Source organism: Pongo abelii, chromosome 3, assembly GCF_028885655.2.
Source record: "Pongo abelii isolate AG06213 chromosome 3, NHGRI_mPonAbe1-v2.0_pri, whole genome shotgun sequence".
Lineage (NCBI taxonomy): Eukaryota > Metazoa > Chordata > Mammalia > Primates > Hominidae > Pongo > Pongo abelii.
In genome coordinates this window covers 195835941-195850890 of record NC_071988.2, presented here as the reverse complement: position 1 = coordinate 195850890, position 14950 = coordinate 195835941, and the positions used below count along the sequence as shown (strand labels likewise).

The window sequence follows — 14950 nt, the reverse complement described above, 5'->3', positions numbered from 1 at the left end:
CAATTCTTATTATCCTTTCTCCTTTAGAATTACAGAATCATAAAAACCCTAGAAGTCATCTGGAAGGGAAGAAGAGAATACGAAAGAACAGAAGAGTATAATGTTCAACATGGAGGGAAAAAAATAACAACACATATTTCAGAAATAGGAGCAGCTTCAGTGCACGCAGTGTCATGGCAGCCACTCCACGGGAGGAACGGGATCCTCTGCCAACCTTGTCAGCCACTCCAACTAAGCAGCTGCTGCACCAGGTGTGTTGCTGCTGTCTTTCTAAGGGTTCAAGAACATGGGCTCTGGAGTCACATGGCCTGCATTCACATTCCAGCTCCATTCATAGCCCGCATGACCTTTAGCGCATGTCTTGGCTTCTGTGCCTCAATTTCCCCATCTGTAAAATAGAAATAAATATAACATCAATCTCATAAAATTGTTGAGAAGATTAAATTGCATAAAGCATAGAAAACATATCATAGTGAATGAGAGATGGTAAGTATCCAATAAATGTAGGCTAGTATTGCATTTCTTTTCATTTCTACAACAGCCCTATGAAGAAATGATCATCCTCTTCATTTACAGAAAAGGATACAGAGTTAAGGAGGCCATATCACCCTCCTAGTTTCATTCCACTAGTTTGAATTCCATATAGTACCTGAGTCCCAGAAATATCTGGCTCCAAATTAATGCCCTTTCCCCCATACCACACTGTTTCTCCACACTCCCAGGGCGCTCAATGAGAAAAATGCTGACTTAACTTAGTGCAAATGGTCAATCAATAGTATTTGGCTGAAGGCCAGGGCAGTGGTTCACTCCTGTAATCCCAGCACTTGGGTTAGTGGATCCCTTGAACCCAGAAGTTCAAGACTAGCCTAGGCAACACGGCAAAACCCTGTGTCTACAAAATTACAAAAAAAATTAGCCAGGCATAGTGGCATGTGCCTATAGTCCCAGCTACTCAGGAGGCTGAGGTGGGAGGATCATTTGAGCTCAGGAGGTAGAGGCTACATTAAGCCTGATCACACCACTGCATTCCAGCCTGGGCGACAGAGTGAGACCTTGTCTCAAAAAAAATTATTTTAATAGCATTTCAATGAATAGCTATCATTCTACATGTCTGAAAGAATGGATACTCTTCCCAGAATATACAACTTAATACTAGATGGTAATATTCTTGGATTATGTACAGTCAATCTTAAGCATTCGATGACTCCTTTAAAGACACTTGTCTTTAAAATTTGTGTATAATCCCACTAAATTAGTAGTTCTTAAATTTTATTGAGTCTTGGACCCCTTGGTGAATCAGATCAAAGAAAAGGACACTTTCCCCAGGCAGAAAAAAAATGCACATATACATACTCACAAAATATGTATACAATTTCAGTGGGTTCAGAGACTTGAGAAGTTCATGCAATCCAGGTGAGCAATCCCCCATTCTAATGAGCCTGGAGATCTGGAATGCTGTTCCATTTACAAGGATGCCCTTTCTATATGGCTATGATCACTCTGCTTGGTCTCTGCTTTGTTTCTTTTTGATTTTTCTCTTCTTTCCTGTTCTGTTTCCTTTTACCTCTCTTACTATTCCTTTCTCAACTCTCCACCCACTCCTACCTCGGCAATCAGACAGCGCCACTATCGGAATCTCCTCTCCCTTCCCCTTCCTCCCCTCTGTATCCTTCCTGACCAGCTGATTCCGGAGAGGAATCCGATAACTTATCAATAGGCATAGGTTGCTCCATAGGAATTTTGGCCAGCCTGGGAAACAGTCTTTCTTTGAAGGATAGCAGATCAGAACTTCTGGCTCCATTAAGAAGTCATTTCTCCTAATTCTCCAGTAAATACAACCACTTTCCATTAAATATATGCAGATTCACTATATCCTGTTTTCAAGGAAACAGATTCGCTAAGTTAACAATTCTGGTATAGATATCTGTGAACTCATTTGTTCTGTTATATCTGTGACTTTTTTTCTGGTATCCATCAGCTTAGTAGTTAAGTACTCAGAAAAAGATATATTGGACACATAAAGCCTCATATAAGCAACCTGTGCATTAAAATGTGTCTGTCTCCATTAGGTTTCTTGTTTGTCTGCAATGTGCAAGTGAATTGCATTTATATCTGTTTTTTTAAATAAGCTTTTAAAAACTCATAATGCAATCATTTGGAATCCTTGGCCAACTATTATAGTTATATATATATATATATATATATATATATATATATATATATGTATATATAAAACTGCCTAGAGTTGCCTAATATGAAAATGTGGTTAAGCAATTGTAAGAATGAAAAGCTTCAAACTGAAATGAAATGTAAAATCATAAACTACAATACTGAAATGAAATCTTGTTTAAAAGATTTGTCTTAGAGTTTGACTTTGGATGCATTTTGTACCTCTAGAATATTCCATCATCAAGAAATCTGAAAAGTCAATATTTTCATTTCCTAGCAAATCAAAATGTTTTGTCTAAGCCCAATAATTTTCTTTAAGGATGCTTTCCAAGAGAATTGTCCTTTGTATTTTTCATATGGAAGCTTCTGCAAAAACCAACTAAGATATGTTTTTAATAAGGTTAATTCACAACCATAAATGTGCCTTAGATTATTATGGGACATTTTGTAAACTGCCAGGCATATGAAATTAAAGGAAAGAGACAAATGCTTTATATATGGGCATTACATATTTACTTCACAGTTTTTAAACTATTTCATAGTAACTTCATCAGCATTTCCACTTACTATAATGATCATTTAAGATTTTGTTATGGTGAAGCCGTTCACTGAATTGAAACACTATTTTTGTAATTTGGAAAGAAAAACCTTATAAAATGAATAGCATTGGCAAATGTTTCTAATCATTTCCTTAAAATACTAAACCACCAAACAATCTTTTTATTTACTACATTTTGCTTAGGTGCATAAATCAAAGGACAATAACAAGCCTAATGTCAAAGAAACTTTTTGACACTTCATACATTTGAGCAAGCTTAGCCGATAAACAGTTTAGATGAAGTTATGGTTTGAAATATGTTTCCCAAGAGGACTGTGGTTCATAAATTGCTATCAGGCTACCTCTGTCATTATTGATTTGAGAGGTACTCAAGGTACCCCCAGCTATTAACTAAGGCTAGCATTACCTGACCTGCTTTTCAGAGAATGATATTTGGTTTTACAAAGACAACTAACCATCCATCCTGTAAGAAACATGTAGTTTGCTTGTCATCGGGCACATAATATATTACATTCTATTTGAAATGTTGACCAACAATTAAGAGGAGGCAACATAACCTTAAACAGGCTTCCAACCATCTTCATAATCCTAAAAGGAATTAAATCAGTTCCTTTATATAACAGCTGTACTGGGAAAAGCTAGAAGAATGAGAGCATTTTTTAAAAAAATGCATCAAACAATAGAAATTTGCATCTCAGCATTTTGCAATTATATGATTATTTATTACACCTGTGCTTTTAAATATTCTTTGCAGATGTGTTTCTGATAAGCTTATTAAAAATACACCCACAGGCAAATCAAATATTAGTCCCATAATGTGTGTGTGCTTATTTCTTTACCTGCCTGCAAAAACTAGCTTGCCAGTGCTCCTCATTGAGAGCTGAGTATGGAACAGTTTACTCTCCAACCCTGCACCATGCCCTCTGCCTTGTGGATTTGGGAAATGTCAGGAAAGATCAGAGCAAGGATCCTGCTACTTTTTTATTCAGATCCTCTGGTCTTAACCTTCAAGGAAACATTTAAAAGTTAGTTATGACTTGATCGTTCTGCATTAGGTTTGTCATCAGTGACCCCGCTTTACAAAAGCACAGAACCAAAGAGTTTCAGCAACAGACTTGATGAGTGTCATCAGCCGCTAGAGATGTGACAAATTTATGAATTTTATCAGTCTTACTTTTAAAAGTCCTGGTAAATTAAACAGTCAGAGGTGGAGGTTTCCTGCGAGCCCTCTTAATCATGTGAGTGGCTGCGTGACAGCATGTTCCAGGAGAGCTACACAAATAAAAACTCAACCACATCACTTTCACACAAAGAAATATGCCAAACATAAAGGAAAATGTTTAGTATTCTTATTTTAAAAACAAAACAAAACAAAAAACTATCTCCCTGGAACTTATGATTTGAAGCCCTTTGGATAACTCATTCAAGGAAATATTGCTTGAGCTACTGTCTGCTACACTTTTGGTAAACTTTCTTAATGTTCCCATAGTAACCTTTGCTAATTTTGCACAAACATCTATTCAGCTATCTGAACAAGAAAATGGGTTTTGCCAAAGCTAACTTAAATTCACCTCAGCTATGACCTTTGTCTAGCATGGCTTAGGAGTCAGAAGTCCTAAGAAGAGCAAAGATCATCTTTCTCATTCATAATTTACAGTGCTACATGGCACAGAACTTGTAGAAACAGAGCAGATGCTGGTGAGCAATTAACGGGCTCTCCAGATCACAATCAGAGGCTTCACTCGCCCACCCCTTGCACCCCAAAGTAAAAACAAAACTAGTTTGTTTCGAACCCATTTTAAATACGAAATACCAGGTCTCTTCCATAGTTTGTTGTTATTGCTAATTAAAACAGACTCTCTAATTCCAAAATATCGTTTTTTTGTTTTTTTTTTTTAGGTTATAAACCATAGAACTCCTCTTTCCTAAGGACCTTGGGAAACTTCCACAGAATTGGTTTACTCCTCTAAAAACTATCTAAAAATGCACAGGGCATTTTACTCTGATAAAACACTTCTGACACATAACTATTAACCTCTGAGCAAAGGGTCTCCATCTACTTTTTCTCTTGACCTCGTCTCCCACAATCCTTTGCGGTAGTTCTGGCCTCACTTCAAAGACGGCCGGCCAGGAGGGGCTGCACTTATTCTATTTCCTTCTTCCTCCCCCACTTCTTCCCTTTGCCTCTAATTTTTATTTTCTTCACTTTCCTCTTACAACTTTCTTGCCTTTGGTAGAAAAATGTCTAATCTCTCTGTCTTCCCACAGCTTTAACAGTTCGCCTGACCATGTGCCTAGCTCTTTCATTTCCTTTCTTGGAGGGAAGGTCCAGCTCTGGCCTGTGGGGGTTTAAAAATGACAAACTTGGTCTCGACTTTGGCGCTCTCTATTTTCACTTGGAATGATAATATTTTTGGCAAATTAAAGGAAACTTAACCTCAAAATACTAGGTAAGTTAGGTCATTATACCCAAAACACAGGTTCTTTGGATGAAAAAAAGAAAGAGCTGGAAAGCCGTCCTTCCACTATGGAAGATAACGGGCCTACCGAGGCTACGGAATTTGTTCAGAGCCACAAGGCTGTTTGTGACAGAAGCAGAAACCGCTTCTTTAGCCCAGCACTTTCCATTTTGACACCAGGATTTCCCTGTGGTTTGAAGAGACTAACTCTTTGCCTTGGGTGATAGTTGCTAGAGGAACAATGCCCCCCACCTGTCTTTCGGGGACTGGAAGGATATAGAGAAGGGGGGTTCTGCCTCCTAAATCCACTGAGGCGAGGCACTTTGGAGTATACTGTCTACTTTGACATCACACTTCTTTCTGTTCCTTTTCTCCTTCATCTTGAGAAAAAAAAAAAAACATAATCAAACAACTACACAAAAGATGAAACATATTTTTGCCCTGAGTCCATGAGTGAGAAAAAAATAAAAATAAATAAATAAATAAGATTAAACTTATTAAAAGATTAACTTTAGGATCGTCGAGTTTTCCAGCACTTATAGAAGACTGAACTCTTGTAGTCCATGTTTTTTACTTTACATGTGAGGAAACTGGGCCTCAGGTTAATTATTTGGCATTAGGAAAGAAGCTGGGAGCAGAAGGCCAGGTTTACGACTCTCTTTCTACTCACATATAATGGAGAATCTGAGTATTACTCTACATTACTAGTAATACATTTAATTTACTGTGTTTGTGTGAATCTCACCTAATTACTTTTGTATTTCAAGGATCTATGACACATAAAAACCAGGATGTCTCATAAATTTACGTTCAATCATTTAATTACTCCTAAAATCTTTTATAATTACAACTTTTCATGCAATGCCTCCAGCGGTTTCACATATCAAATATCAAATTTATCAGTCTTCTGGGCAATGTCCTAAACATGCAAAATTTTTTCTGTGCTGTATTTTAAGGAAAATTGCCGCCTTAGCTTTTTAACTTGTTTTTTTCCTGTGTTAGCCATAAGGCAATACTGATTTAGTCTTACTTTAAGAAATTTTCTGATACATGGTTTCTGCTAAAGGTTGAATTTTTAAGGAAAACAACTTGTCTTGTACTCATGTTTGTTTTCACCTTGGAGAACAAAGTCCCACAAGTCAAAGTTTATAGTCAATCAAAAAAGGGCACATTACTTTCCCATTTTAATGGTAGAACAGGGACCTTTAACTTTCCTGGAGGCTTTGCTTTGGGGTTTACACAGAGCAGAACTTCCTTAACGCTAATAATCAGACCCACAGGACACGTGTTAATTGTTCCCGACATGTAAAACTATCTACAGTATCTCAGCTAATAACACCATTGCAAACATTTCACTTTTGAAAAGCACAGTATTGAAACCAATTACATGCCTGTTGATTTACTTTTCCCCACCTTCCCAAAACATTAGAATTGCTCATTCCAATAATGTCAAAGTTCAAATTCCCAAATGGCAGCACAAATTCTGAAAATACAGAATTGAGTTACAGTATGTGCCATCACTGGCTGAGTTAGAGATGACTGCCAAAAGCAAATACATTTGGGCAAATTTTATTTGTTAGATCCTACAGAAGTGTATAGTTGATATGGCTTCCCAATAGCTATTAGAATAGCTTCAAATAAAACATTATTTAAAGGTTGCATCACCCTACAACTGGTTCCTATTGGTCGCCTTGATAATTCAGAGTAAAATGTTGACTTTTATTTATACCCAGGCTTTGGAATTTGTTGCATCAATGAAAATTCTTGTTTGCAAGAAATAGAAACCTACTCTGATTATCATAAGGAAAAAAAAGGTGGAAGGAGTATTGAATGGGGGTATATGGAGTCTTGCAGAAATGATGGGAGGCTGGAGGACCAGGCTGGGAAAATAGTTAGGAACCCAGGGTTCCCACAGAGCTGCGAGCCATGCAGGCTAGGCGGGCCGGCCCAATTCCACTGCAACAGCGAGCCCTCCATCTATCCACTACCCTCTTATTCCTTCCTCAAGATTCAAAGTCCGAAAGACAGTGGCTAGTGCTCCAAATCTAAATAATATGGACATCTCAGGGAAGGGAGAGGGAGGATCTGGCCTATAAATGTGCTAGTTTTATTTGTTGTTTTAAAAAAGCCTTTGAATTGGGGAAATAATTTTCTATTTCTGACAAAGTCCACTTTGAGCTTCAGAAATGAAATGCCCTGGATGGAAAACAAAGTAGATCTGCCTCACACCAGTGTCTTTGCTGCAATAAGGAAGGTCATAAAATAATTCCTGGGTTTTACTTAACTCCAATCATAGAGAGAGATGTGGCTATAACAGGGACCAAAATAATCTATCCTGGGATCTTTGACCCTCATGCCAGAAAACAAGATTTGACCATTTCTCAACAAAAAAGAATATAGTATTTTAAATTTAATTCCAACGTTTGATCTTTTTCATTTTTTACCTTAGGTGATCCCTGTAAACTTATAGTTTCATTTTCTTTGTATAAGACATAAAATGTAAAAGTATTATTTGCATATAAACATTTCACTAAATGAGGACAAAAATTCAATTTGACATAGAACTTTACTCTTGGTGATATCTTTACCATCTGAATAAAATAAAATCAACTTTTTAAAGATCAAAATACTGATTATTTGTGCATCCATAGGCATTATGTTTTTATTAAAAAGTGGAACTATTCTGTGCCTGCCGTGTTATAATCTATTTTTAAACACAATAATATATTTTGAAATATTATTATTCCAATAAATATTCATTTCCACCTCAAAAAGTTCAAACTAATATTTCATTGCATATGTGCTTACTAAAGTCCAGATACTGCCCTTTACATTTTTTTAAAGTGTTTATACTAAAAATTTTGCTACATCTGAGCACATTTTCATGAGATTCTAATTCTTTACTGTGGGGAAATAAACAGTGAGAGCTTGTAATCAGGTTTACTTCCTCACAGAATTGTTTCACATAAAAGATAATAATAATAATATAGAAAGATGATGCATCTTAGGAGATGATAAAACATTAAATCCTTAATAAATATTAACTAATTAAATGAATAATATTCACATATGCATAATATTAACCATGCCAAGCACTGTTCTCATCACTTTACGTATGTTACTTCATTTAATTTACAACAGCCCAATGAACTAGACATTGTTTCCATACCCATTTCATTGATGAGAAAGCCAAACAGTAGAATAGTTAAGTAACTTGTCAAAGATTTCATAGCTGATGTAAGAAGTCTGGTTTTAGATCTATGTTCTTCATAGCAAGTTATTGTTTTGTGGCTACAGTTTTTCAAGAAAGGTAATGGAAGCTCTTTATTAATGTAATTTAAAGACAAATTATGTAATCATTGGAATCATTGAAACAGTCTTCCACCTACACCAAAGTTTGGATCTAAAGGTATTACAGTTTCATCCCACATATTACAGCCCATAAATCTGGAATAAAGGACCCCTTTCCAAGAAGAGATATATTTAGAAAACTGTCCCCAAAGTAATTATACATTCCTTATACCACAACCAAGTTGCAGTTAATGCTCCCATGTTATACTTGTCAAGATATGACCTGAGGGTTTTGCAGAGGTTGCACCATACAACACAATGTTACAGCTACATAAATAAATAAACATAATTTGATGCCATAGAGTGTCACGTGTACTTTTAGTGGCCTGAAAGAATAAAGTAATTTAGAGAGACATCTAATTTACACCCAGGAAATAGCTTAATGAGCACAGGAACCCAATGCCTGATGGTGCATTGGATTGTATATTAAAGTGCCAGTGTAGGAGGTTTCAAACAGCCAATCTTTGTGACAAGAAATGAGTGTGTTTTGAGAAGCCGACTGAACAGCATTGAAGAGTACAGCAATTACTAAAAGGGTTTCCAGACACACGAGAGTTATTGGACCCTGTTACAAACTCTAACTTCCACCATCAGTTACTGCATTCATTTGTACCATTGAAGCCTACATCGTTGCAACTGGAACAAAAATGATGTTTTCCATTTTACCAGTGTTTTATTTTCAATTAAACATCTCAGCTGCTATTTACATAGTTGAATGGCATGGCATTTATACCATGCAATTTGATGTTAATTCTTTGTAAATATTTCTCCAGCAAGAGACCTAAGTTCAAACTAGTTGTGAAAATGTCACTAAAAGTAAAATAAACTTTAATTGAATCTTGATCACAAATTATTGTTAAACAAAAGCTAAAAACCTGTAAAAATTTTAAATGGAAGTCTAAAGGAATTAACTGAGATGCTCATGTCCCAGGAAGTGACTTGTTTTTAGACTGCCTGAGTCCTTGAGGACTTAGGTTGACTTAACTCCGCTGAGGGGAAGTTAAAGGCAGGAGACAAAGGAGCTGCCAAGATCATGGCTGAGAAGATACAGGGAGGCTGCGGCTTTGCGCTGCACTATCCGCTCTCAAGCCTGCAGTTCTGCTCTGAAATAGGTCACGAATGGAAGGTTTCACGTTTCTTATGCATAGTTGCTGTTCCCCGACCAGCTCCTCCATCTGAGATCATTCATCATTCATCGTAGCTGGAAATCTCCACCCTATCTGCATCTGAAACTCCCAGGGCCAAGCTGGTCAGCATCCAATTCAGAATAGAAGTAAGAATGGAAGAGGGTCTGTAGTTTTTCTTTGCTTTCTGTCCCAAAACATTCTCTTCCCTTGTGGTGTCTTCTTATATGTTTTCATACACAAGGAGAGAAGCCTAAGCAAATAAACAATGTTTTAGACTTACCTTTTTAAACATTTCCCTGTTGACTTCTTCCAATTTTCTAGATTCTGGTGTAGAAATCTGAATGTACCTTATAGAAATAGGCTTTGGGGTAAGGCTTGCCTTACATATACACAGTGTAAAAGCCAATAATCACAAACATATAATCTGATTTGAGAGATTACAATCATGCAAAAAAAAAGTTATGTCCCTATAAATATCTCCACTGGCTTGGCAGATGTCAGAGGTGAAGCCATGGTTACCATCCTCCTTCCAGTAGCTCTGGAGGGGTAAAACGTCAAGCTGGTGCAGTCATTTACAACTCAGTGTGGATTCCCTTATTAGATTACTGTCCTCTGAGAATGCTAACTGCAATAAAAAGAATAAGAATTTGATGAAGAAAGGGAAAAGAAAGAATAAAAATTTGACAGACAAAGGGAAAAGGGAAGAGATCGTTTTGGGCAGCAGTGAGATGATGTCAAGGAAATTCAACAATTTATCAATTTTGCTGACTTACCGAATTTATCCTGGTTTGGAGAAAATAAGATAATCCTTCCCTTCTCTACTTAAGTAAGTACACTCAAATGCTTCCAGTAGTGATACAGGTAACATCTATTACACAGAATCAATTCTGTGTAAAACAATAGAAGGCCTATGGTAAACTAAGGACCACAAACTTCATCACAAGAATTGCAAATTTTAAAAAAATTATAAAACAATTTGGCTGGTCAATTAAGACCTATATGCAGCAGCTACTTTTGACCCCTAAGGTAGCCGAATCTGAGTGACATTTTATGCAAGACTAATATTATTTAGGAATTAAAATAAAACACAGGCTGTGTGCAGTGGCTCATGCCTGTAATCCCAGCACTTTGGGAGGCCAAGGTGGGTAGATCATCTGAGGTCAGGAGTTTGACACTAGCCTGGCCAACATGGCAAAACCCCATCTCTACTAAAAATACAAAAATTAGCTGGGCATGGTGTTGCACACGTGTAGTCCTAGCTATTCGGGAGGCTGAGGCACAAGAATCATTTGAACCAGGAAGCAGAGGTTGCAGTGAGCCAAGATCACGCCACTGCCCTCCAGCCTGGGCGACAGAGCAAGACTTAGTCTCAAAAAAAAAAAAGTAAAACACAATTTAACGCCTAGTGAATGCTTATTAAATTGAGAGGACCTAGGAATAGCACAACCCAGGGGCAATCACTAGTCCGTTTCTCTCTCATTTTTCTACACTTTTTTGATGATGGGGATTATGGTGATGAGTTTGAAGGAGTCCCCTGTTATGCAGAATGAATTAGCAATATCTTAGGGTGACAAAGTGCCAGCTTAGACATCTGCAAATTCAGAACCAGAAAGCCAAGTGTTCATCATCAGCGTTCAAGTAGACACTTCCAATTCTTTTGTTTTCATATCTTCAAAAAGAATACAACACTTCCATACATCCAGTGCCTACCTCAGAGTGGTATTATGAATATAAGTCACGTTAATGCCTCACAGGTACTTTGAAGATGAAAAGGACTAGTTAGTATCAAGCCATGAAGTGCCAGCCAAGACTTCCATAACAATTACAGCAAAACAGAAAGGAGGCACCGCTGAGAAACTTGGAAGCAATACAGCCACGTATTTGTTTCTGTGCAAACCTTTTAATAATGAAAGCCTGTGAACTCCTCTTCAGATGAAAAGAGGCTCAACTGTGTCTTTAATTAGATCATCCTATTGGAGCACAATATAGTGATAAAGAAGATTTAATAAAGCATTTTGTCTTTTTATTACTTTGATTTGATGCAACATATCTGCTCATCCAAGCAAGATGTTTAACTTCAAAAGCAGTTCTGTCCACCCTCCCCCTGACCAATAAATAACTCCAAGGGGGAAAAAGAAAACAATATATTTGGACCGTCCCTAAGCTGCTGAGTGATGAAAAGATTCATAATTTTTTTTCTACTGTTGACACAGGTCTTTTAATTAGTCCTTTACTTTTCTCTTACAGCTGATAGGATTGTAAGAGTTTAAATGTTGCTAGTTATTGATTAAAACATGGTAAAGTAATTTGGGGGAAAAAATCTAATTACTCCACACCATGGTAAGACTTCCATGTTTGACATGATCCTGGATAGGCCCATTAGACTGGGAATTTTAGGAATAAACAAAATTAAATCATAAAACTGTTGGCATAGAATTCTCCTCATCATGACAAACTTACTCTAAACATCTTTCTTGTATGTAGATCTGTAATTAGATTCAGTGCTTGAATTTAAGATTTTGGCCAAGCTAAGCCTGGAAACACAAAAATAGAATATTTAGGAGGTTAAGGAACTGATTTTTGGAATTTGTTTACTTTTTTAAGGCATCTTAACAGTAATATTAGCATAGATGATTGTATTAGCCGGAGAAAACTTCAGACAAACCCATCCAAATAAGCTGGTAGACACTGAGTGAATAGACGGGATAAAGATGAGAGGGAAAAGATGGACAAACCAGAGGAAGGGAACTAAAAGATTATCAGCAAGGGCAGAGGGAGAACGAGCAACCCAGTCAGTTCATTGTCTTAACTACACTAGACTTAAAGGCCAGACTTTTTTTGTCCTTAACAACAATGTGGCTGTATTCGTGAATCCACAGACTCTTGTGGATGCTGGCTTAAATCCTCAAGTAAGCAAAGAGAGAGAGAAAAAGAAAGAAGTCTCTCAGATGAGCCTGCAGGCCACAGTTGTTAAGTAACATAACAAAATTTCTTTTTTTTTTTTATTATACTTTAAGTTCTGGGGTTCATGTGCAGAACATGCATGTTTGTTACATAGGTATACACATGCCATGATGGTTGGCAGCACCCATCAACCTGGACATTAGGTATTTGTCATAGTGCTGTCCCTCCCCTAGCCCCCCACCCCCCGACAGGCCCCAGTGTGTGATGTTCCCCTCCCTGTGTCCATGTGTTCTCATTGTTCAACTCCCACTTATGAGTGAGAACATGCAGTGTTTGATTTTCTGTTCTTGTGACATAAAATTTCTAAGTGATTTTCTAGAACCTATTTTTTTCATTACACAAACAGATTTTTTTAAAAAAAAAAGTCATTCCCAACGTTCCTTTTTCCACAGGAAATCACTTGTTTCTATATTTCCCAATTTTGGGTTCCTTACTATTACCTTCATACCTTTGGAAAAAAAGAGACCTCAATTCAAGCTCCACCTTTATTATTATCAGAAGCTTCAGTTTTCCTATCAGTAAAATTGGAAATAATACAACTCCACTTATGTCCTCTAAGCTTGGCCTTGTACCAGCATCTTAATTCTCCTACTGGCTTTTCTGCAATGATATGTATTCAAGATTGCTCTAATAAACTGCACATATCCAGGTTAAATTGCTTTTTATTATTCATAAATTTTACAAATGCAATTATCCATTTATTGGGGGAGTTTTAACTGGTTATTAGGAAATACATAGACATATCTTTAAATTGCAAATCTTTACAGAATAGAATACATCATATTGAAGGACGTGGCCTGAATAGTCCTGTTTCTTGCAAGTAGGAGAGGATGAGGTCTAGAACCAAACTTACCCACTGACATTAACTCCTAGGAGTCAAGCCTCTACTAAACTGATGGGAAGCGGGTCCTGCTGGCAGGCAGAGTGTGGCATCCAGCAGTAGGCTCCATGCACTGCCTTGCCCACCAGTGCCCTGGCGAGAGCAATCCCAGGCCTCCACGCAAGGAGGGCACCGAGATCAAGGCAAGTTACCAGAAGAGGGGCTTGGAAAATGGGCTCTTTGTCAATGTCTTTATGGTTACATGCAACAGAAACCAACTCAATCCAGTTTAAGCAAACAAGAGATCTTTTTGGAAGGAACTGAGGTGTCTAGTAGAACCCAGAGATCTTTCCCGAACCTGAAAAGCCATCAAGAACCCAGGCAGTGGCTGGGCGCCATGGCTCACACCTGTAATCTCGGCACTTTGCGAGGTCGAGGCAGGCAGATCACGAAGTCAGGAGTTTGAGACCGGCCTGACCAACATACTGAAATCCCGTCTCTACTGAAAATATAAAAATTAGCCAGGCGTGGTGGCGCATACCTGTAATCCCAGCTACTCAGAAGGCTGAGGCAGGAGAATCGCTTGAACCCAGGAGGCGAAGATTGTAGTGAGCCAAGATCACACCACTGCACTCCAGCCTGGGCAACACAGCAAGACTCCACCTCCAAAAATAAAATAAAAATAAAAGAACCCAGGCGGGTTCTCTCAATCTCTCTCGCCCTCTTCTCCTCAACCTCCTCCCCGACACCCTGCTTTTTTTTGTTTTTTTTTTTTTGAGAACAAGGTCTTGCTCTGTTGCCCAGGCTTGAGTGTAGTAGCATGATCATGGCTCACTACAGCCTTGACCTCCTGGGCTTAAGCGATCCTCCCACTTCAGCTTCACAAGTAGCTGGTACTACAGGCATGTGCCACCATGCCCAGCTAATTTTTACATTGTTTTTGCAGAGACAGGGTCTCACCATGTTGCCCAGGCTGATCTCAAATTCATGGGCTCAAGCAATCCTCCCACCTCAGCCTCCCAAAGTGCTGAGATTAGTGGCGTGAGCCACTGCACCCGGCTCTCTCTCCCTTTCTCTCCACACCACCTTTTCCTGTGGTGAAAGATGGGTGTCCAACAGCAATTCTCATGTTTACAGCACTGAGCTATAGCCACTCACAGACACTGATTCTGCACATCAGTTCAAAATTGCCTGGAAGAGATTCTGAAGGCCCCTGCTTGGATCAGATGATACTAACATGTCTGCCAGAGTCCCAAGCCTGAGCTGAAGATAAAGTCTTCAGAAAAAGTAATCATTGTGAAGATCCTCAATCTAAATGTTTCAACTACAAAAAAGATCATAAACTGGAACAAATCAGCAGTCAAAACAAACCAGTGCTGAGCCTCAACATGTGGGCCTGTGACAACAGAGCTACCTGAGCATCATCTGCCTCGAGTAAAGGTGAGCTCTTAGGACTGAGCCTGACATATGGAAATCAAGTAACCCCAGCCATGGAGAGGGA

General features: G+C 38.1%; 1 long non-coding RNA gene across 1 annotated transcript in view; it reads right to left on the bottom strand.

Moving 5' to 3' along the window:
- Positions 1 to 214: 214 nt before the first annotated feature.
- LOC129059144 (uncharacterized) overlaps positions 215 to 14950 on the bottom strand; it is a 56045-nt gene continuing 41309 nt past the window's right edge. Inside the window, exon 4 of the long non-coding RNA XR_010139814.1 lies at positions 215 to 388. This is a non-coding gene — a long non-coding RNA (uncharacterized LOC129059144). The remainder of the gene's footprint in view (positions 389 to 14950) is intronic.